General features: G+C 41.0%; 1 protein-coding gene across 12 annotated transcripts in view; it reads left to right on the top strand.

The window, feature by feature from the left end:
• The window catches only part of SIPA1L3 (signal induced proliferation associated 1 like 3), a 308825-nt gene that overhangs the window by 130799 nt on the left and 154140 nt on the right, over window positions 1-23886 (top strand). For 6 of the 12 annotated variants that reach the window (XM_077132021.1, XM_077132019.1, XM_077132026.1 and 3 more), the window contains one exon: window positions 2946-3030. The exons of the other annotated variants lie outside the window; for them this stretch is intronic. The gene's annotated coding sequence lies outside the window, so the exon portion shown is untranslated. The remainder of the gene's footprint in view (window positions 1-2945; window positions 3031-23886) is intronic. 12 annotated transcript variants of the gene reach the window in all.

Genomic DNA, 23886 nt, shown 5'->3' with positions numbered 1-23886 from the left:
TTGAGAGTCATTTGGTTGTATAATCAAATAGAAATTCAGGTTCACCTGGCTTAAATATAAAAGGAAATGTACGGACCCACAATCTGGGAGATTATTTATGTGATAGCTTCAGGTTTGGTTGGATCCAGGGCCTCAAATGAGGTTGCCAGGATGCTGTCTTTCTTCTGCCTCTCAGCTCTGCATTCCTGCATTGGCTTTTTCTCAGACAGGCTCTGGGTTAGCCCCTCACAGCTTCATACATATATCCAATAAGCTTAACAAACCCTTAGCAACCCCAGAGAAAATAAACTATCTCTTTCCCTATAGTTTCAACAAATATCCTGAGACTGGTGTTTATTGGGTCTAATGGTTTCTGTGAGCCATCTCTGAGGTCAGGAGCAGAGATAGGAGAGATTGTATAGTGGCTTTATTAGCCCGAGCTAGATTATATGGCCAGCTTCCAACCCATGGGTGGGACCATTCCCATAGGAATCCCATGGGCTGAGTGGGAAAGTGAGGTTAAGGGAGCTAATGCAAAAGGGGGATTAATTGTAGGGTGGGCAAAAAGAACAGATGCTCAGGGCACCTTCCCAAACTAAATTCATAAGTATTCTGCATGTGTCCCACACTCCCCAGGCGATACCTTTCCCTTGGAATCCATTTCACCTTTATCCTCTCATATCTGGTTTAGGGGTTCTATATCTCGAGTCCATGGATCCCTTAAGGGTCCTTGAAGGAAATTCTAGGGATCATGAAGTTGACTGGGAAAAACATTACATCTTTTCACTACCCTCTCACTGAAATTTAGCATGCCATCCATTATGAAAGAAAACAATTATTAGTTTCCTGTGGCTACTCTAAGAAATCGCCAAAAACCGAGTCACTTAACACAATAGAAATTTATTCTCTTGTGGTTCTGGAGACCAGAAGTCCAAAGTCAAGTTGTTGGCTAGGTTGGTTTCTTCTGGAGGCTCTGAGGGAGAATCAGTTCCATGCCTCTCTCCTAGCTTCAGTGACTGTTGGCAATCCTTGGCATTCCTTAGCTCGTGGCAGAGTAATTCCAATCTCTGTCTCTTTCTACACTTGGCCTCCTTCTCTCTCTCTCTCTCTCTCTCTCTCTCTCTCTCTCTCTCTCTCTCTGTCTCAAATCTCCTTCTTTCTCTTATCAGGACACATCTCTTATCAGTAGATTTACAGCCTATCCTAAATCCAGGATGATCTCATTCTGAGGTCCTTAACTGAATTACATCTGCAAAGACCCTGTTTCCAAATAACATCACATTTGCAAGTGCCAGGATTTAGGGTTCGGGCATAGCTTTGGACCAAAGGGCCACTCTTCAACCCACTAGAGCAATAAACCACAGTAAATATTAGCAATATCTGGTGGCTTTGTCGCCAATAGAAATCACAGATATTCCCATATCGAGTTACAGTTGAAGCTATCTCAAAATATCATTCACATTCATCTATTTCTAAATTACTATATTGACTCATCACCAGATCTTGTAATTTAAAGCATTAATAAACACATTTACTACTTTATCTCAGATTTGGTTTTGATAGATCTTTTGATATCTTTGTAATCTTGTGTATATTATTTTATACATTTAAAAACATGTTCTGAAAAGGGTTTCAACCTTTTTCACCAGGCTGCCAATAAGGATCCCTGACATGAAAAGAGTTAAGAACCCCGAAACCCCTAGGGGCAGGGTCATTGAAGCTATCCTGATTTGATTCCTGGGCTCTGGAAAGTTGGCTAGCTGCTTGCCAGGTTTCCTTCCCAGAGGCTCCCTGGAGCAGCTGCCTGGTAATTGAGCTTAGCCTTGATGTTTGGGTAACATTTAGACCCTATGTATTGGATAAGTGGGGCAGGGAGACATGGCCAACATGCAGCTAGCCCTCCTAGGTGACCTAACCATGTGGTCAAGGGCAGGTTCTGGAGCCAGGCTGCCTAGGCTCGGATCCCAACACTCTTCTGACCACATAGACAACCTCGGCTAAGGGGTTCCCTGCTCACTTGGTGCCTTAGTTTTCACATCTGTAACACGAGAATCATAATACACTTGCTTTTAGGATTATTGAGAAAGTGAAGTGAGTCAGCATGTCAGGTGCCTCAGACAGATATTGACATATAGGGTGTGAGGGTCATTATTTCCTGACGATTCCATATAGGATAGTTCTAGGTTGTCCTGTCAGGTGTTGTCTCCTTGACGTAGTGAGTGCCCAGCCTGTGCTAAGCTCCCAGAGTGTGAGAATAAACGGTACAGACATTGGCTCCTCACCTTAGAGACGTTTGTTCATCCATGAAGAATCTATTCAAATATAAATAAGTATATGAAAGATTCAATAACAATTTATGTTAATTTATAATCTGAAGTGACAAGTCAAGACAAGTGCTGTTTCTTTGCCACTCCTCCGCTGACAACCGTCTGAAGGAAAATGACTTTATACTGACCCTTGAGGTGCCCCTGTCACCTCCCTGCCCTTATCTCCTACCTCTTGGCCCCTCACTCACCCTGCACCAGCCACACTGACCCCATGAAAAGGCCCCTCAAATGCTCCCACATCAGGGCCTTTGCTCTGATCGTTCCTGTGGTCCAGAAGCCTCTTTTCCAGGTAACCACAGTGTTCTGCCTCTCACGTATCTTTCCTCTGTTTAGAGAGACCTTCCCTGGCCACTCTGCCCCATCACCATTTCCTCACCCTGCTTAATTTTTCACCAAGGCCCTTACCACTCCTTGACTCAGTACTGTATGTCTGTTTACTGTCCTTCTCCCCTCTAGAATGTCTACTCTGGGAGGAAGGCGACCTTGCCTGTCTTGCTCACTGCTGTATCCTTGGTGCCTGGCGCATAGCAGGTGTTCAATAAATACTTGCCAAGTGAGTGAATAAATAAATGGCAGGTGAATATTGAAGCAGGGGGCTCAAGTTGACCAGACAGCATCTCTTTCTTTTTCTCTCCATAGATGCACAGTCTTTGACATTGGCTTTCCTGAGCACACTAGTGTCCAGAACATACTAAGGAGCACTAGTGTCCAGGACATACTAATGGTGAGTACAGGGTGCCCAATTGTTTATTGATTTAAATTTTATAATTAATACATATAGCCATCTTTATTAATAAAAAAGTGTATACACAAGAAACAAAAACAAATACTTTTGAGAGGGACAGATAAAGGATTGAATATAACATTTCTACCTTTTTGTAGAATAATTCCTCATTGCAATTTTTTAACTATAATGGTAGTATTTTCATTTTAAATCATTTTGAGACCAGATTGTATTATAGAAATAAAACCTTTTTTTATAGACTCAAAAGTGTATACAAAAGAATATTCAGGGAAAAATGGAAGTCTTCTTCACTGTCTGTCCCATCAGTCAAAGTGTCACATCTCTCAGGGTAATCTCTCAGCAACTGTGTGTGTCCTGGAGATCTTTGTCATAAGCACATGTCAGTGTATCATGCCCTTTTTTAAAAAGAGAAAACTTTTTTAAAGTTAGTTTTTTAATTTACACAGATGAAGATTTAACTGCCTCTCTGATAGAGGACTAACTGTGGGAATTGTAAAAAAGTTTTATTTGTAATCCTGGCACTGTATTCAATAAATACTTCTACAGCTTTTCAAAAAAAATTATATAGCATAAAATTCACTCTTTGGTATACAGTTCTTTGAGTTTAGACAAATGCTTTCAAATGTGTAATTGCCACCACAATTAAGAGAGGAAACAATCCCATCACCCTACTGCGTGGATGTCCCTTATCTCTGTTTCTCTTTAGTTAAAAGTGCAAGTGTAGGAAGTTGCTCATTACCTAAAATATGTAAATATGGTAGGTATGTACATGTGTAATATACAAGCTTTGAATATGTAAAATGTTTAGGTTTCTTGTTTTTTGCTCGTGGACATCCATTTTTGTTTCTGTGAGATTGATTCCAAGCAGTAGAATGGGCCTCAGGTACGTGGCATTCCAGTTTGTAGGAGGGCTTTCCTAAAAGAGGACAGCAGCTTTTGTTGGAAAGATACTAAGACGGTGCTTGGGAGGGGACATTGGGAGAAGGGGTGTTGGTCTGATCCTTGAAGAACCAAGAGACCCTAACAGTATGGGAAGGGGAGGATGGAAGATTCTAGCATCTAGACTCTGGACATTTGCAGTGGTCAGGATTGTTCGGTGGAACTATGAAAACTGAGTGAATATAGAAGGTAACTTTTCTCTTTGCTGTTCATTGGGTCTCATCAATTCCTGGCAAAACTTTGCCTGGGGTACCTGGAGTTGTTTGTGGCACAATGTTTACTGTCCAGGATTCCATCAAAGGATACATTTTAGCACAATTCTTTATTAACTTATTTATTCTTAAGTAATTTTAGACTTAACGGAAAAGTTGCAAAAATAGTACAGAGTTCATGTACACCCTTCACCCAGCTTCCTCTAATGTTGACATCTTATATAACTGTGTACAATTTTCAAAACCAGGAAATTAACATTTGCACAGTACTATTAACTAAATTACAGTCTTTATTCAGATTTCACCCATTTTCTCCCTGATGTCCTTTTTCTGTTCCAGGTCCCATATTGCATTTGGTTGTAATGTCTCCTTAATCTCCTCCAATTTCTAACAGTTCTTCAGTCTTTCCTTCTCTTTTATGACCTTGACACTATTGAACAGTACTGGTATGTTATTTTGTTGAATGTCTCTCAATTTTGGTTTGTTTGGTGTTTTCTCATAACTGGATTGTTAGAAGCATACCACAGAGGTGATGCATTCCCCCCAGAGCACCAGACCAGAGATCCAGAATGCCAATATGTCATCTCATTGGTGATGCTGACCTTGCTGGCTTGGTTAAGGTGGTTGTCTTCCAGGTTTCTCCATCATAAAGTTATAGAGTTTCCTTTGTAATTGATATATATCTTGGGGGAGATACTGTGAGACTGCAAATATTTTGTTTCTCCTCAAACTCTCACCCACCGATTTTAGTAGCCATTGGTGAGTGAATCTCGCCTGTCCAAGATTATTCCTATAGTTTTACCTTAATGGTGATTTTTGTATTTCCCTCATTCCTTCTACATTTGTTAATTGAAATTCTTCTGTAAGGAACGCCCATCCCCTCTTGCTCATTTATGTCGTCGACTTTTTTTTTTTTCCTACTTTGGGGTTTTTTGCGTGTTTGTTTTTGTGTTTAAGAGAAGTTGTGGGTTTACAAAGAAACCATACATAAAATACAGGATTCCCATATACCACCCAATTATTGACACTTTGTGTTAGTGTGGTACACTTGTTACAATTCATGAAAGAAAATTTTTATAATTGTTATTAACTGTAGTTCATGGTTTAACATAGGGTTTGCTGTTTAGGTTGTATAGTTCCATGTTTGTTTGTTTTTTGTTCTAGTACCATATTTCCATAAAGTTTCCCCTTTTAACCACATTCAAATATATAATTCAGTGTTATTAATTATATTCACTATGTATTCACCACCATCCATTACTAAAGCTTTTCCATCATCCCAAATAGAAACTCTGTATATTTTAAGCCTTAACTCCCTATTCTCTACTGCCTGTTACCTGCTAACCTGTTTTCTAGACTCACTTTGAATTTGCTTATTCTAATCATTTCATATCATTAAGATCATAAAATATTTGTCCTTTTGCATCTGGCTTATTTCCTCAATATGATTTCTTCAAGATTCATCCATATTGTCACATGTTTCAGAACTTTATTTCTTTTTATGGCTGGGTAATATCCTGCTGTGTGTATATACCACATTTTGTTTATCCATTTATTGGTTGATGAGCACATGGTTGCTTCCATCTTTTGGCAATTGCGAATAATGCTACTATATCTGTTTGAGTCCATGCTTTCTTTCAGTTCTTTTGGGTATATACCTATACATGGGATTGTGGGGTCATATGGTAATTCTATCTTTCACTTTCTGAGGAAATGCCCAACTGTCTTCCATAGGAGGTGCACCATTTTACATTGCTATCAGCAATGAACGAGTGTTCCTGTTTCTTGTTTATCCACATCCTCTCCAGCATTTGTAATTTTCCATTTTTTTTAATAGTAACCATTCTGGTGGGTATGAAAAAGTTTTGATTTGCATTGTGGTTTTGATTTGCATTTTCCTAATGGCTAATGATGTTGAGCATCTTTTCATGTGTTTTTTTTTTTTTTTTTTTTTGCCATTTATGTATCTTCTTTGGAGAAATGTCTGTTCAGGTCTTTTGCTCATGTTTTAATTGGGTTATTGTCTTTTTGTTGTTGAGTGAAAGGATTTCTTTTTATATTTCGGGTATTAAACCCTATTAGATATGTGTTTCCAATTATGTTCTCCCATTGTGTAGGCTGTCATTTTGCTTTCGTGATAAAGCCCTTTAAGGTAGAAAAACTTATTTTTATGAGGTCCCATTAATCTACTTTTTCTTTTGTTGCTTGTGCTTTGGTTGTAAAGTCTAAAAAAACAGGGTGCACGGGTAGTTTAGTGGTTAGAATGCCCGCCTTTCATGTGGGAGACACGGGTTCAATTCCTGGACCATGCATTCCCCCCCCCAAAAAATAAAAAAAAACATTGCCTAACAGAAAGTCCTGAAAATGCTTCCCTACACTTTCTTCTAGGAATTTTATAGTTCTGGCTCTTATATTTAGGGTGTTTTTTTAGCTGTTTTGAATTGATCTTTGTTTATGGTGTAAGGTGGGGGTCAACTTTATTCTTTTGCAAATGGAGATCCAGTTTTCCCAGCACCATTTGTTGAAGAGGCTGTTCTTTCCCAATTGAGTGGTCTTTGCCCTCTCATCAAAAATCATTTGGCCTTGAATTTGAAGATTGATTTTTGAGTTCTTAGTTCAGTTCCATTGGTTTGTATATCTGTCCTTGTGCCAGTACCATGGTGTTTTCATTACTGTGACTTTGAAACAAGTTTTAAGACAGAGAAGTGTACGTCTTCTAACTTCATTCTCCTTTATCAAGATGACTTTGGCTGTTTGGGACCCTGTGCTCTTCCATATAAATTTGATGATTGGCTTTTCCATTTCTGCAAAGAAGTGATTTGAATCTATAAATCATTGGGTAGAATTGACATCTTAATATTTAGTCTCCCAATCCATATACACGGAATGACCTTAGGTCCTCTTTGAATTCTTTTAGCAGTGTTTCATAGTTTTCTGTGTACAAGTACTTTACATCCTTGGTTAAATTTATTCCTAGATGTTTGATTCTTTTAGTTCTTACTGTAAATGGATTTTTTTTCTTGATTTCTTTTTCTGACTGTTCATTCGTAGTGTATAAAGACATTTGATTTGGGGCTGTTAATCTTGTACCCCTACCACTTTACTGAATTCATTTATTAGCCATAGGAGCCTTGTGGATTTTCCAGAGTTTCTGTATATAGGGTCATTTCATCTGCAAATAGGGAAAGTTTTATTTCTTCTTTTTCAATTCGAATGTCTTCTCTCTCTTTTTCTTGCCTAATTGCTCTGACTGGAACTTCTAGTATAATGTTGAATAACAATGGTGACAGTGGGCATCCTGATCTTAGAGGGAAAGCTTTCAGACTTTCACCATTAAATATGATGTTAACTGTGGGGTTTTCTTATATGCCCTTTAAGTGTTGAGGAAGTTTCCTTCTATTCCTAGTGTTCTTGGTATTTTTATAAGGAATTAATCTCTTTATTAGTAATTGGTTTGTTGAGATCATCTATTTCTTTTTGAGTCAGTGTAGTTGTGTGTTTCTAAGAATTTGTCCATTTGATTTAGGTTATCTAATTTGTTGGTAAACAGTTTGTTTCACTTTGCTAAAGCTTTTGGAATGCAGTATACCAGAAATGGGTTGGCTTTTTACAAAAAGAATTTATTAAGTTACACGTTTACATAAAAATGTGCAAACTACGTCTTCCAGAGAAAGATACCTTGACTCTGAAGAAAGTCATCCAGGATTTCTCTGTCACATAGGGAGATATATAAGGACACATCTGCTGTTCTTCTCTCCCAGTTCCTGGTTTCAAACGGCTCACTCAGCTTCCAGTGGCTTTCTTTCTCAGCATCTCTGGGTTTTCAGCTTCTCCAGGGCAGACTCTGGTTTTCATCTCTTAGTGTGGCATCTCCAAACCTGTGTCTGGTTTCCACTCTACTTTCTTCCCATAATTCTCCTTCCTTATTTCTTTTTAAAGTTGTCAATTTATATCTGTTTGGGCTTGTGGAAATTTGTCTTAATCTAGCATGTTCTTTCTAATGTGATAAAAGGTCCCAAATTCTGAGTGAATTCCCAGTACTTCCTCTCAAACTGTAAAAGGGCCGGCGTTTTCCCTCCATGATAAAATGGGCCCTCGGGAATTGGAAAGCTTCATTCATTTGTTTGTTCTTTCATTTACTCACAGAAATGCATTTAGGCACCTGCTTTTATGTTCCAGGCACTGGGGATTCGGTAGTGAACAAAACAAGACAATTCCCTAAAGAAACCAATAAACATTTAAACAAGTGAATATAGGATAAGTTGGAGGAGGATAAGTACTACAGAGATAAAGAGAGCAGGAAAGAGACTGAGACTAACAAGGGATGATTTTAGACCAGGTGATCTGGCAAGGCCTGTCTGAGGAGGCCCTGAACAGAGGAAATAATGCAGGTGCCCAACTAATTCTTCCATCTGCTGACTGGGAGATCTCAGTCAAATTACTTCACTTGTCAACTGGGTTTCAAGAATCATGGCAAACAGGAGAATGTGTGTGAGGGGCAGTCTGTACTTAGCTATAGCCTGTTGTGGCCCTGAGAAAATATGGGCCAAATATTACCACATCTTCTGACATATTTCCCACAATAGAAGACACAAATGAGCAATTTCACGAATTCATTCAATGCAAATTATGATACCTGAGATACTTTTGAATAAGATAATTTTGAATGGTATATCAATGAATATATTTTGTTTCTTTTCATTGTATATATTTTTTAAGTTACTGTTTCTTTGTATATATACATTTAAGTTTTAAAGTGAGTTGATTTAAAGAAAATGTTAAGTAAATAATTGTACAGCTAGGATGTCGATGCATCGACGCAGTTGAAAAGGAAGGGCGAAACATAGTGACGGAAGCTTGGTAGACATCGTTCTGGTTCAGCCTTCCATTCTTCTTCCTCTCAGTCAGGGACTCTCAACCAGGGTCTTAACTGTGGTTACAAATTGAGGTTAGCAAATGATTACCTACCAGGGACATTTGGGTCATGGTAGGAGCATCGACCAGGAATACTTTCAACTGAAAGAACAGAAAACCCAGCTCACAGCAAAGAAGGGTTGATTTCTCTCATATAACAACAAACCTGGAGGTACTTGGCTGCCAGTGTTAGTTTGGTGGCTTTGTGATATCAGGGCTGGGGTCTCTTCAATTCTTTTGGCCTTTACCCTCACAGCAAGAAGATTGCTGCTCAAGCCCCAGGCAGCGCAAAGAGAGAAGGGAACTCCAGCAGCATGTGACATGTGACCTGCCCAGCTCCAAGGAAGATGGGAAATTTTATTAGTTCATCACCCTTTCCTGAGAAGGAAGCAGGAGGAAATGGAGATTGAGAGCGTCAGTTGGGTTAGCTGGCCAACAGTGTCTGCCTCCATGAGGGAAGAAAAATAGTAATAATTAACATTAATGGGTCCTGACAGTGCCCAGCCCTGTTGTAAGCACTGCACATTTGTGATCTCATTCGGCCCTTACAACTACCTAATGAAGTCACCACCAAAATATTCCCACAGTAATGATGAGGAAACTGAGGCACAGAGTGGTGAAGCTGCTTGCCAGGTGGAGGAGCCAGTGCGGAATCCAGGCAGTCTGTCTCTAGGGCCTTTGCGCTTAGCCACTACACTTTCTTGCCTCAGAAGTTCTCGGGGTCCCTGACTATTTACCATCTAGCCTCAGTATAAATTCTACCAGCACGAGAATACAGGGCAGTGTATTTTACTTTGGAACCATTTTGATCATTAAAAAACTTTCTTGTGAATCACATCCTCCTATTTGTAACTACCTCCCACTGATTCTGGTCCAGTCCTGCTGAGTAGCACTAGCCATGCATCTTCTTGGTAGCCCTTCAGGGACTTGAAAATGGCTGAGAAGATTTCTCCTGGCTTCCCTTTTCCAGATAAAATGTACCTGTGCTTTCAACCATTCTTCCTAGAATATGGCTTCCTATCTTGTTGCCTTTCTCTGGGATTCTTCTGGTTTATAATTTCTAGTCATTAATTCAGCACACATTAAGTATATGTCTCTTCTGTGTCCAGCCCTGTTGTGAGTGATGCTGGAGGCAAACTGGTGACTATGACAGTCCTGACCCTACACTCTGGAGATCCTCATCCAGAAAGTGAGGCAGACCCTCCAATGGTGACAGCCCAGGGGAGTCAGGGCTGTGAAGAGGAAAGCCTAGGGGACTGTGGGGTTAGAGAGGACACCCACAGACAGCTTTGGACCTTGGAGAAGGAGCAGTTTACCCCTTCTCTACCTTTCCTTTCTTCAGTTAATCTCTTTCACCGACTCTCCTTCTGAATATCCATTCCCTTTCTCTGTAAAATGAAGAGTCTGAACTCAGGGATCTCCAGCCAGCCAACAGATGTTGACTTGCAGGTCCCATGGTCCAGGTCCTGTCCTGGGCACTAGGCTTACAGTGATACCCTCCTGGACATACAGCGGTTGGTAAATACCCTAGACTGATGAGGTTCTAATCAGGGGAGCCTGAGGGCTGTGGGAACCCAGTGGAGACACTTAGCACTGACTTGGGGGTTTCAAGGCCAATTCCTTGGATAAATGACGTCAAGGTTAACATGATAGCCAAGAGCATGGGCTTCAAAGTCCAGCTGACCTGGGTCCTAGTCCTAGCTTAACCATTGTCTAGCCCCAAAAGAGCACCTTAATTCTGGGACTGTCTATTTCCCTCTGAAGTTTTTTTTTAAGACTAAATGTAATTACAGATTTCAGGTATCTAGGGCAATGCCTGATATAACATCACCACGTGATAGAGAATGAGGTGATGATGATGATGGTAGCAGCGGTGGTGGCAGCAGCAGCAATGCCAACTTACATTCATTAGCTAGCCCATTCTGTGTGAGAGGTTAGCAACTTAAGTCCACCAACATGTAAAGTCATAAGTGTACTGTAGCTGTTATTGTGATATTTATTTTCCAAATATCTTAGTGTTTACCATGTGTGTAGCGTAGTACCTGGATACAGCAGGACTGTGCTCTGGGAACGGGGCTTGTACAGCTGAGGTGTGAGGTGGAAATTTCATGGGAGAAGAGAGGAGTTTCTTTTGTATCTGTTGGAAACCCATAGCTGTCGGCCCACCCTTGAAAACTCTGCCTCTCTTACCCAGTCTCCATAGGCCTCAAGGGTGCACGCTGCCCTTGACCTCTGTGGCCAGAGCGCATGGATGCTCTCTCAGCCCAGCCATTCAGCCAAGTCCCAAATTAGACCTGACAGTGTGATTTATTTTCTGGGATGGAGCCAGGAGGGTAGAGCCCCAGTGGGTGATTCCACGAGAAGGTTGTCAGCCTGAATTAGTCCAGGTCCTTTCACACAAGCTTGCTGTTTCAGCTTCCTCCAGCTAACAGCATTTTCCAGAGTATTCCTGGCTTCTGAGCAGCCTCTGCCCTCCTTTCCACAGGCTGGGACTTGGTCCTGATCCCTAAGGAGCTGGGTTTGATGAGGGCCCCTGAGGCAGGCCTTGTCTGATGGAGTGGAGTCTCTGAGTCCTTTTATCTGCCTCATCAGGAATCGGAAGTGTGATTCCCTGGGGAATAGTTGTTCCATCCCCTTCTCTCATCCTTTCAGAGGTTGGTTATTGTCAGCTGGGAAACCATTGCCTTACTCCTCATCAACCAGTCCAGTGATCAAATTGTCTCTGCCTCTAGCTGCCTTCATTCATTTGCCCACATGCCAATGATAAGCAAGATTTTGCTGCAGTAACAAATTGACCCTGGAATCCTGGAAGTTTGACAGAACAAATATAAATTTCCTACAAATGACACAAGACAGATTGGGGGTGGGTGGGTGGGCGGGGTGTGGTTTATCTTGTACTTCAGGGACTCAGGCTGACAGGGGCTACCCTGTCTTCTAGCTTCACTACTGGGACATCCAACCTTCAGGGTCACCACAGCAGGAGAGGAAAATTAGATGGTGACACGGTGGCACTTAAATGCCATAAGCAATTACAGAAACAGCTGTGTAATTACATCTGTGGTAAGTGCCCTTACAGAGGAGCACAGACGGCTGAGAGCATATCTGAACGGGGTCTGACATATTTGGGGAAGTCAGGAGATGTCATCAAGACTGACCTTTGAAAGGAGGTTGAAGGATTAGTAGGCCTTAACTGAATGCCAGTGAGGGATGGGGAAAAGCATTCCTGGTAGAGGGACTAGCTAGGAAGGGGCCATTGTGGCTTCAGGATCCTGATTGGGGAAGAGGAAGGAATGATAGATGATGAGGGTTCAGTTAACTGTGAAGGGCTTGATGTTTGTACTGCCCACCTTTTGGAGTGGTTCAAAAAATTAAATGAGCTCAGCAATTCTTTCAACACGTGCTGAGTTTTCCTGCTCTTTGCCAGGCAGTGTTTTAGGTGCTAGGAACACAATGAATAATATAAACAAATATCCCAGCTCCCATGGAGCTAGCATTTTATAAGGAGGAGACAGACAATAATAAATAAGATAATTTTACTTGGTGAAAAAATTTTATGAGCCAATAAATGGGTAATGTTACAGAGAACATCTAGGAGAATGTGTTAGTTCAGATGCTTTGGGCTGCAAGTAACAGAAGTCCTATTATCACAAGCTTAGACAGTCAGGAAACAAGAATACCCCAACTCCAAGTCCACAGGCTCTTTGGGCTGCATTCTGGGTTCGTGACTTGGAAGCTCAATATTTTATCACAGACCCGGGTTCATTCTGCCCACAACTCTGTTCCGCATGATGTTGGCTTCAGCCAAAGGCGGGTCCCTTCCACAGTCATAGAATGGCAGTACCATGTGCAATCTCAGGGATAGGAGCAGGAGTTTTTTCAGGCTCTGCCTGTTTAAGAATTTTTTTATAAACTCGGCTTTGTAGGCAGTGAATTGTAGAGGCCAGTGGGAGAGCTGAGAGAACAGAGAGGAGGCTGCTACCATAGTCCAGGTGGGAGATGATAAAGACAGAACCAGGATAGGTATAGTGGAAAGATGACAATGGCAGGTTCTGGATACATTTTGGAGGTAGAGTAGACAAGGTTTACTTAATGGCAAGGTTGCTCTAAAGGAATGAGTACACACACACACACACACACACACACACACATATCAGTGTCCACAGATACTGTGCCTTTTTCTTGTTAAATGCATGATACACATTTGCATATTACAAGCACTGAGAAATTCTGCAGGAAAAAACTTGCTTCTTAGACCATTCAACTCTTTTATTTTCTAAAAGATACCTAGTAACATATTCTGCAGAATAATTTTGAAAATGTTGCCTTAATGATTCTCATCCTTGGCTGCACATTAGAATCTTGTGGGAGGCTTTTAAAAATGCCAAAGCTCAGGCCCCATATCATTTAAATTAGAATCATTGAGAGTGAGACCTAGATGTGTGTGTGTGTGAGAGAGAGAGAGAGAGAGAGAGAAGTCTCCGGTGTTTATAAGTGTGCAGCCAAGGAAAAATTGACTACATTACCATGTCCTTGGGTGAAGTTCATGTTAAAAAACTTTGTTTGCATTTCTAATTATCAAAGTAATACTTGCAAAGCAATTAAAGGACAAAAATTCCGCAAGTTAATAACTTTTGCAAGTTGATTGTGTATCTTTCAGATTTTTTAAAATAACTACTAAGAAATATCACACATGTCCCAAAACAAGGTGATTCCCCATCTTTCCAGAAAGAAAACTTAAAAAAAAAATGTTTGTGTTTAGATGATATAATCAACTGCTTATTTATATTTTTTAATTTATAAATTTGTGACATGTATAGACTCAGATGGATTCAATATGTTATTTATGTACTGTGACACACCAGGAAACAATGTTATTCACATTCTTCACTACCATCTTTATTGTCACTGGAGTCAGTTTTTGAGTCATCTGTGCAAACTTTCACAGCAGCTACAAGCCCATCTAAAGTGTTCATGCTAACGTGTTTGTGAAGTGACGCTTCTTAAATCTGTGTTATGTTATTGCTGGATATTTTATGTCATGCTTCAAGAACCCAGTCATATCCCATTGAGCAGTTTTCTAAAATTCCTCCTATTGGTGATCTCTACAGTGTAGCCACTAATTCACTGCTACATTAAAAAACAAAATTTGTAGGTTTTTTTTTTAGGGGTCACCAAAATTGGATAACTGAATAAATATGAATATATAAAAGTGGCTACATAAGCACATGCTTTAGAAGTCAATCAGATTTAATCATTACAATATGAATAATAAGTAACTATTAAGCAAAATTAAATCTCTCTGTATAAGTTCAGCCCCTACCCTGGCACGTTGCTTCAAGATAGTTTTCATCATTACCTTATCTTTTTTTAATTATCAAAATTCTATTTTAAATGCAGTATTCTTTTACATCACATACTTTATAAAATTAAATTAATGTTGCTTACAATTGCTTGTCCCTATCATGCTCTTTAAATGGCTCTTTAAAGGGCCTTTTTACAGTTACTTACTTGGAATTGTAGGTTCAAGCCCTTAGGAATGGGCAGTAAGTCTGTTAGATTATATGCCTCCTTTCTTATTGTTGCCAAAGCCAGTATATCATTTAAATCTTTAGAAGCTAATATGTTTTTCCAAATAGCACTTTGTTCAAAGTAAATAAATATGAAAGACTCTGAAAGACAGCTAATATTTCTAAGGACAATTTTTTTGGTGGGAGATGGGAGGAGCTTGTTTTATATTTGGATAAATCCAGTACCCAGAATAAATTAATTAGGTTAAATACATACATGCAAATAGTTCAGTGCTATGTAAAAGCTTCCTGCATGAACTGTAACTCACTGGAGAACCTGACCTTCCCAGCTTAATCTCATTCATTCATTCATTCAGCATCAATTAATTTCTGGTCTACTGTCCTAAAAATTGGTACAGAGAATGGTGGTAAAGATGGCTGAGTTGGAATCACAGACCTCCACTTCTGTCATGTGACTGTGGCCAAGGCCCTTAACCACCCTGTGCCTCAGTTTCCCCATCTGTAAAATAGAGGTGATAATAGTAGGGATTCAGGATTTAATACAGATCTACAATTCCAGGTAGAACCTGATCAGATTACATGTTGTCATAGTTCACTGCAGAAATACCAGTGTGATAAGCTACCAGTGCTTTCACAGGCCTTCCAGGGGTACAGGCTCCTTACTGTCTTTCTAAAATCCAGTGTATTCTGAATTCCAAAACACATTAAGCCCAAGGGTTTGGGGAAGAGATTGTGTAGCTGTATATATAACGCACTTAACCAAGTGCCTGCCATTTACTAAATGCTCTCTAAGTGGTAATTATTTAATGCTATTATTGCTAGTATTATTTAAATTGCATAACTCACCATCCTTAATCATGGAAATGCAAAGGATCCACCACAGTTAGATACCACTACACACCCAAGGCCTGAAATAAAAACATGACAGTGGAGGAGATGAAGGCAGAGAGTTCCATATGAAACCTCATAGGGACTGTGGCTTTTTTCCTAAATGTGTGTGTAATGAGAGGGATCTGAGCAGAGGAGGGAGATGATCTGATTCATATCTTAACAGAGGCAGGTTGGAGGCCTTTAGAGGCTGGGATGGGAGCCAGGAAATCAAGGAGGACCCTCCTGAGATGGTCTGTGGTCCAAGCAGGAGATGGAGACAGAGGGTAGGAGACTGGATGTGGAAATTGAGAGAGAGTTCTAGGATAACATGTGGGTTTTGGCTAGAGCCAAAGCAGGTGAATGGTGAAGGCCTTTATTTGAGGAACACCAGGGGGGAAGTTTGTAATAACAGCAAAAGAATCAAGATAACATTCTGGATCTGTTACTTGGAAGGTGCCTTTAGACAGCTGTGTGAGATAGCAAGTAGGCATTTGGCTATATGAGTCTCTAGTTCAGGGAAGAGGTCCAGGCTACAGGTATAAATTTTAGGAATCCTCAGCAAGGAGCTATGGTATTTAAAGCCACAGGACTGGATGAGGTCCCCAAAAGGAGGGGTGTTGATAGAGAATAGAAAAGCTGTCCGGAGAGATGGTGAGAAATCGCAGAGGTGGCTAGGAAGGGAATGCCAGCGAGGAGGGAAGAGATCAGGAGGCCACACAGAGGGAGATTAGAACAGCAAAATAACTTCTAGGTCAGACAATATGAGGGACAGTGATGGGAGCAGAGTCAAGAAAGACAGAGCTTTGTGTCCATCCCCCCAGCGCACATGCACTGTGTGAGGTGTGACCCCACGTTTTGTTTGTTTTGTTTCCCATGCTCAGGCCATTCCTGACCCATAGTAGCTACATAATAAAAATGTGTTATATTAACATCTCCTTGGTTTGGGGGAATGATTAGAACAGGCAGGGGCCCTTGGAGTCAGAGGCTGTCACTTGAGTGCGTGACAGAAAATACAGGATATTCTCGGGGCTGGGTTCCTGTCCCTATTGTTTTTGGGGTGAAAGAATTACTGATTGCCTGCTCCTGTGGGCAAGACTGATATGGCCTCCCCATCTGTAAAATGACCTCATTGAACTGTTGTGAGGAGGCCAGGGAGGTTGTACTGGAAAACACTGTGGGTGTTTAAGAAATATGAGCTATTATTTAATGTAATAATGTCATTATCACTGTTTTGATTTCTTGGTACACGCAGTCTAGTTAGGGAGACATATCATCAGTTAAACACATAATTATATTTGTGGCAATTATATATATATATTTATATTAGTACACAGTGTCTTGGAGAAAATAATAAGGCAGGAGGCAAGGGTCTTATTCCAGGGTGGGGGTGGACCTACAGAAGCTTTCCTGGAAAAGTGACCAAAAGGCCTAGACTTGAAATATGAATAGAAACGAGCCAGATGAACTGGAGTCTGGGGGTGTTTTGGGTGGGAAGAATGCCCGTATGGAGACCCTGACACAGGAAGGACCCAGGCATATTGGAAGAACTGAGAGAAGGTCATTGGCCTGAGAAAAGTAAGGGGAAGGGAGAGCTCAACAGGGCTGGTTGTACTGGGCCCAGTGAGCTATAGTAAGAAATTTGGACTTTTTTCCCCTGGACCTTGGGAGTCACAGAAGGATTTTCAGGAGAGGAGTGATACAATTTGTTTTTAAAACTAGAGTACTGATTTCTCAAATCTGCAGTGATCCATGAGGGTCATGTTTTTACCTGAAAATAAAAGTTTGCTTCAAAACAAGAAACAAACAACTATTGGGTGTTTCAAGGCTTGGTGTCCTGGCTACTTTCTTCCTCTTTGAGAATTTGTACTGATTGCTACAATCCAGGGTCAGGGTCAGAGACTCCAGCCTTCCTCTGCCCTGCAGCACCTTGAAGCACTGTGCTGTCATCTGGCCACTCTGTCTGCAAGGTTAACCAGAGCTTTATGTAAGGAGAAAGTGTCCTGGTTCCAGACTTATCAGGCTCTGGGAAAGAAACAGCTTACTGACCCACCCCACGCCCCTGGGAGACCTGCAGGGCAGGTGACAGCAGCACTGCCTTTTCCTCAGAAAGGCTCTGGTCACTGACTCATTGTTCCTTCCTCTCAGAGAGGAGACCCCAGCTTGTTCCCCACAACGATGGCTCCACTTCTCACTTCCTCCCAGGCCTGTAAGGTGCCAACCAGTCTTTCTCTTGGTTCCCTCTCCAGGTCCTGGAGAGAGTCAAGGCAGGGTGGGGAGTTTCCAAATTACCTTTGTCTCAATACCACATGGGAAATGGCTCTTTTGTGGGCCAAGACTTTGGGGAAGCCCTGTATGTGCTTTTGGGAAGCACATCAGCAAGGGCCCAGAATGAGCCCACCAGCTGCCCCTCTGGTCTGGGAATGGCATAAGACTCCTGGGGAATGGGGAAGCCCAGGTCCCTTCAGCAGCTCCTCCAACCATACTCCCCTGGCATCTGCTCTGCCCAAGTGGCTTCTGCCACCTGCTGGGTAAGTAGAAGGCCTTGTGTCCCTTCTTTTGATATGCGCATGGCTGCTTGCTCCCAGAGCAAAGTGAACTCCAACCCCATGGGGAAGTGGATCCTCCCTTCAGAGCATTTGGGTATATTGTGTCTTGGACTGGAGAAACTCATATAGCTTATAACTGTGGTTTCTTTCTTAGCAGTAGCTGTCTGGGATGTCCTTTAGCAGGTGAATGGTTACACAAACCATAATATTGATTCTTAACCAGATGGGTTCCCCATCCAGACCTGATCCTTGCTGCTGAGTGCTCCCTCAATCCTCTCAACAACCTGTGAAGTAGATACTTTACAGACAAAGAAACCAAGGCACAATTAAACCAGGTCACTTTCTGAGACACACAGTATTCTAGTTTGCTAGCTGCCAGAATGCAACACACCAGAGATAGATTGGCTTTTAATAAAAGGGGATTTATTTCATTAGTTCTTCAGAGGAAAGGCAGCTAACTTTCAACTGAGGTTCTTTCTTACATGGGAAGGCACAGGGTGATCTCTGCTGGCCTTCTCTCCAGGCCTCTGAGTTCCAACAACTTTCCCTGGGGTGATTTCTTTCTGTATCTCCAAAGGCCTGGGCTGAGCTTTGAGTGCTGAGATGAGGTATGCTGAGCTGCTTGGGCTATGCTGCATTGAGTCTCTCATTTAAGCACCAGCCAATTAAATCAAACATTGTTCATTGCAGCAGGCATGCCTCCTAGCTGACTGCAGATGTAGTCAACAACAGATGAGGTTCGCATGCCATTGGCTCATGTCCACAGCAACAGAACTAAGCACCTTCACCTAGCCAAGTTGACACCTGAATCTAACTACCACACACAGCTAGGAAGTGGTGGAGCCAGGATTTGAACCTAAGCAGTGTGGCTTCATAATCACTATGTCATGGCCTTCTGCCTACCCTGCCCCCTGCCCCCATATTCATAGTCATTCTCTCTTCCGCTGCCACCCACCTCTCCCTCTCTCTCTCTCTTCCCCCTCTCTCTCTCCCTTTCTCTCTTTCTCCCCCCCCTTATCATCAACCCATTTGTCCATTTTCTTTGTAGCACTTATCATAATCTACCTATTGATTTGTGTATTACTCTTTTACCCCTTTCACATGTAAGCTCCTATTTGATAGTAGGAATCATGCATCTTTTTCATTGAAGTATCTCCAGCATATGGAACAAGAACATAGGAGCTGCTCAATAAGTATTTGTTGAATAAATGAACTGAAGTTGTCAGTGACAAGTATATGGAGAAATTGGATCTCTCAGACATTGCTGGTAGAAATGTAAAATGGTAAAGCCACTCTGGAAAACAGTTTGGCAATTTCTTATAGAAATAAATACGCAGCTGTACCATATGACCAAGCAATTGTACTTCTTGGCATTTATCCCAAGACATGAAAATTTTTATTTACAAAGTTCTAGCAGCTTTATTCACAATAGCCCCAAACAGGAAACAGCCCAGATTATCCTTCAACAGGTGAATGGTAAACAAACATGGTATTACATACCATGGAATTCTACTCAGAAAAAAAAAAAACTATCAATACATTCAACAACTTGGATGAACCTCAAGGGAATTATGCTGACTGAAAAAAAGCCAATCCCAAAAGATTGTATATTGTATAATTCCATTTATTGATTTTCTTATAGAACCAGCTTCTGGTTTTGTTGATTTTCTCAGTTGTTTTCATGTTCTCAATTTCATTTATTTCTGCTCTAATCTTCATTATTTCTTTCCTTTTGCTTGACTTGGGGTTAGTTTGCTGTTCTTTCTCTACTTCTTCCAAGTGGACAGTTAATTCTTCAATTTTTGCCCTTTCTTCTTTTTTGATATAGGCCTTTAGGACAGTAAATTTCCCTCTTAGCACTGCCTTTGCTGCATCCATAAGTTTTGATATGTCATGTTTTCATTTTCATTTGCCTCGAGATACTTACTGATTTCTCTTGTAATTTCTTCCTTAACTCAATGGTTGTTTAAGAGTATGTTGTTGAGCCTCCATATATTTGTGAATTTTCTGGCACTCTGCCTATTATTGATTTCCAACTTCCTTCCTTTATGATCTGAGAAAGTGTTTTGTATGTTTTCAATCTTTTTAAATTTATTGAGATTTGCTTTGTGACCCAGCATATGGTCTACCCTTGAGAATGATACATGACCACTTGAGAAAAAGGTGCATCCTGCTGTTGTGGGGTGTAATGTACTATAAATGTCTGTTAAGTCTAGCTTGTTTATTGTATTATTCAAATTCTCTATTTCTTTATTGATCCTCTGTCTAGATGTTCTGTCCATTGATGAGCGTGGGGAATTGAAGTCTCCAACTATTATAGTGGATGTGTCTATTTCTCTTTGCTGTGTTTTCAGTGTGTGCCTCATGTATTTTGGAACATTCTGGCTCAGTGCATAAATATTTATGATTGTTATGTCTTGTCGTTGAATTGTTCCTTTTATTAATACATAGTGTCCCTTTTTGTCTCTTTTAATTGTTTTACATTTGAAGTTTAATTTGTTGGATATTAATATAGCTGCTCCTGCTCTTTTCTGATTGTTATTTGTATGAAATATCTTTTCCCAACCTTTCACTTTCAAGTTGTGTTTATCCTTGGGTATAAGATGCATTTCCTGTTGACAGCATATAGATGGGTCCTGTTTTTTAATCCATTCTGCCAGTCTATGTCTTTTGATTGAGGAGTTTAATCCATTCACATTTAGTGTTATTACTGTATGAGTAGTACTTTGTTCTACCATTTTGCCTTTTGAATTTTATGTGTCATATCTAATTTTCCTTCTTTTTACCTTTACTGATAGTCTTTCTTTCTACACTCTTCTCCACACCTCTCTCTTCTTTCTTTTTGTATCTGTCTCTAGTGCTCCCTTTGGTATTTCTTGCAGAGTCGGTCTCTTGGTCACAAATTCTCTCAGTGGTTTTTTGTCTGAAAATGTTTTAATTTCTCCCTTATTTTTGAAGGGCAATTTTGCTGGATGTAAGATTCTTGGTTGGCAGTTTCTCTCTTTTAGTAATGTAAATATATTATCCCAGTGTCTTCTCACCTCCATGGTTTCTGCTGAGAAATCTATGCATAGTCTTATTGGGCTTCCCTTGCATGTGATGGATTGCTTTTCTCTTGCTGCTTTCAAGATTCTCTCTTTCTCTTTGACCTCTGACATTGTGATTAGTAAGTGTCTTGGAGTACATCTATTTGTATCTGTTTTCTTTGGGGTACACTGCACTTCTTGGATCTGTAATTTTAAGTCTTTCATAAGAGTTGGGAAATTTTCAGTGATAATTTCCTCCATTAGTTTTTCCTCTTCTTTGTCCCTTCTCTTCTCCTTCTGGGACACCCACAACACATATATTCATGCGCTTCATATTATCATTCAATTCCCTGAGTCCCTGCTCATATTTTTCCATTTTTTTCCCTATATTTCAGATGTCGGCTTTCAGATGTTCTGTCCTCCAGTTCACTAATCCTATCTTCTGCCTCTCAAAATCTAACATTGTAGGTTTCCGTTGTTTTGTTCATTTCTTCTACTGTACCTTTCATTCCCATAAGTTCTGAGATTTGTTTTTTCAGACTTTCTGTTTCTTCTTTTTGTTCATTCCTTGCCTTCTTTATATCCTTCCTCAATTCGTTGATTTGATTTTTTTTTTGAGGTTTTCCATGTCTGTTCATACATTCTGAATTAATTGTTTCAACTCCTGTATCTCATTTGAATTGTTGGTTTGTTCCTTTGACTGGGCCATATCTTCAATTTTCCTAGTGTGATTCGTTATTTTTTTGCTGGCATCTTGGCATTTAATTATCTTAATTAGTTTATTCTGGAGATTGCTTTCACTTCTTTTACCTAGGGTTTTCTTGCTGGATGAATTTGTTGTCTGTCTGTTTTTTGACCTTCAGTTCAGCTTTTTCTGGACCACTAGCTTAGGTTTTGTTTAACAGAGGAGAATTTTTCAGTTCTTATTTCTTGCCCTGCCTGTATGGTACCTTCCCCCCACCACCCTTAGGAGGGTCTACTTAGGTATTATAGACCTGAGCTGGATTTTCCCAGACCATACTGGCCTCCTATCAGGATGAAAGAGTTACCTGCATCAGTTTACCCTGAGGGTGAGACCCAGCAGGTTGAAAGACTTTCCTGTGAAGTCTCTGGACTCGTTTTTATCTTGCCCAGTATGTGGCACTTGTCTGCCTGCAGGTCCCACTAGCATAAGATGATGCAGTGCCTTTAATTTTGGCAGACTCTCCCTACTCAGGGCATGATTGAGACAGAGGAGAGGTTGTAGGCTGGCGTTAATGGCTTCAAATTTCCAAGCCCTGGTGTCTGAATTCCTTGAGGGAGAGATTCCACCTGAGTCAGGCCTCACCCTTCCCCTGGGGAAGGCACAGGCTCCAGACAAGCTCCCAAAGAAGCTTATTTCTGCCTATGCCTGGGGCAGTTGCAGCCTGAGAAGCCATGCTGCTGTATCCAAAGGCAACCAAGCCTCCGTTGAAGCACAGCCACAAAAACCTCTGTTTCTTTTCTTTTTTTTTTCTTTTTCCGTCAGCCCTGCACCCATAGCACTGGGGCAAAAATCAGCGACATCTGCTTTGACCAGGTTCACCTGTGCTGGGGGCCTATTTTTAGTAGTCAGAATTTGTGAATTAATTCCACACTTGAAGCTTAGTTGTAGTCAGTCCCTGCTCCTGGTAAAGTCTTTCCTTTCCCCTCTAGGAAGCAGCCTGTGGGGGACGGGTGCCGGCTGCCATGGCTTGGGCAACTCACTGTTCTGGGGGGCTTCGCAGCCAGTCCAGCTGGTCCAGACTGGGGTATGCTGTGTGTCTGGTCACTTATGTGGCCCCAGGAGCTGTTCTGTACTATTCCTGGTTATTTAGTAGCTGTTCTGGAGGATGAACTAAATCCCACACCTTGCTAAGCCACCATCTTGACTCCTCTCGTATAATTCCATTTAGATAACATTTTTTAAAGGGCAAAATTTTAGAAATGAAGAACCATGTAAGTGATTGCCAAGGGTTGGGGACCAGGATGGGAAGGAGCTGGATGTGGTTATAAAAGACAACCTGAGGGGTCCTTGAGGTTCACATCTTGACTGTTATGGTGGAAACACAAGCACACATATGTGATTGAATGTATGTAGAACTAAATACACATGCATACACAAGTACAGGTAGAAGTGGGGAACTCTGAATAAGATTGGTGGACTGTATCAATGTCAGTATCCTACTTGCAGTATTACACTATAGTTTTTCAGAGCAGTACCCCTGGGGACAAACAAGGTTACATAGGATTACTCTGTATTATACCTTAAGACTGCATATGAATCTCCAGTTATCTGAGTAAAATTTTCAATTAAAAAAAAATAGCCATTGGGGGAGCAAAGGTAGTTCAGTGGTAGAATTCTTGTTGCCATACAGGAGACCTGGGTTCAATTCCCAGCCCATGTACTTCACCCCACCCCTCCCCTAAAAAAAAAAAAAAATCAACAGATAGTGCTGCAGTACAGGATAGGCACATGGAAAAAGAATGAAATGTGACCCCTACCATACACATACAAAAAAAAAAAAAAGTTCTCATTGAGGCTAGAGGAAAGAGAAAAGGGGAGTTGGGGGTAGGGCTTAGGAGAGGCCTAGGAGATGAACAGGGCATGTTTAACCACACACTTTAGAGGACCGAAAAGGGGCTTTGTGTGGGGGGAAGGTGCCCTGGCTCCAGCCTCATGAATTGTGTGGAAAGAGCTTTATAATCAACGCTGGGTCACCACAAGACCCCCAAATCAGGTATGTCTGAAGGACCCTTCCCTGAAGTTGAGAACTCTGGAAAAAAGAGCAGTTATGGGGAG

The sequence above is a fragment of the Tamandua tetradactyla genome, chromosome 16, assembly GCF_023851605.1.
Source record: "Tamandua tetradactyla isolate mTamTet1 chromosome 16, mTamTet1.pri, whole genome shotgun sequence".
NCBI lineage: Eukaryota > Metazoa > Chordata > Mammalia > Pilosa > Myrmecophagidae > Tamandua > Tamandua tetradactyla.
This window is presented reverse-complemented; position numbering and strand designations above follow the sequence as displayed.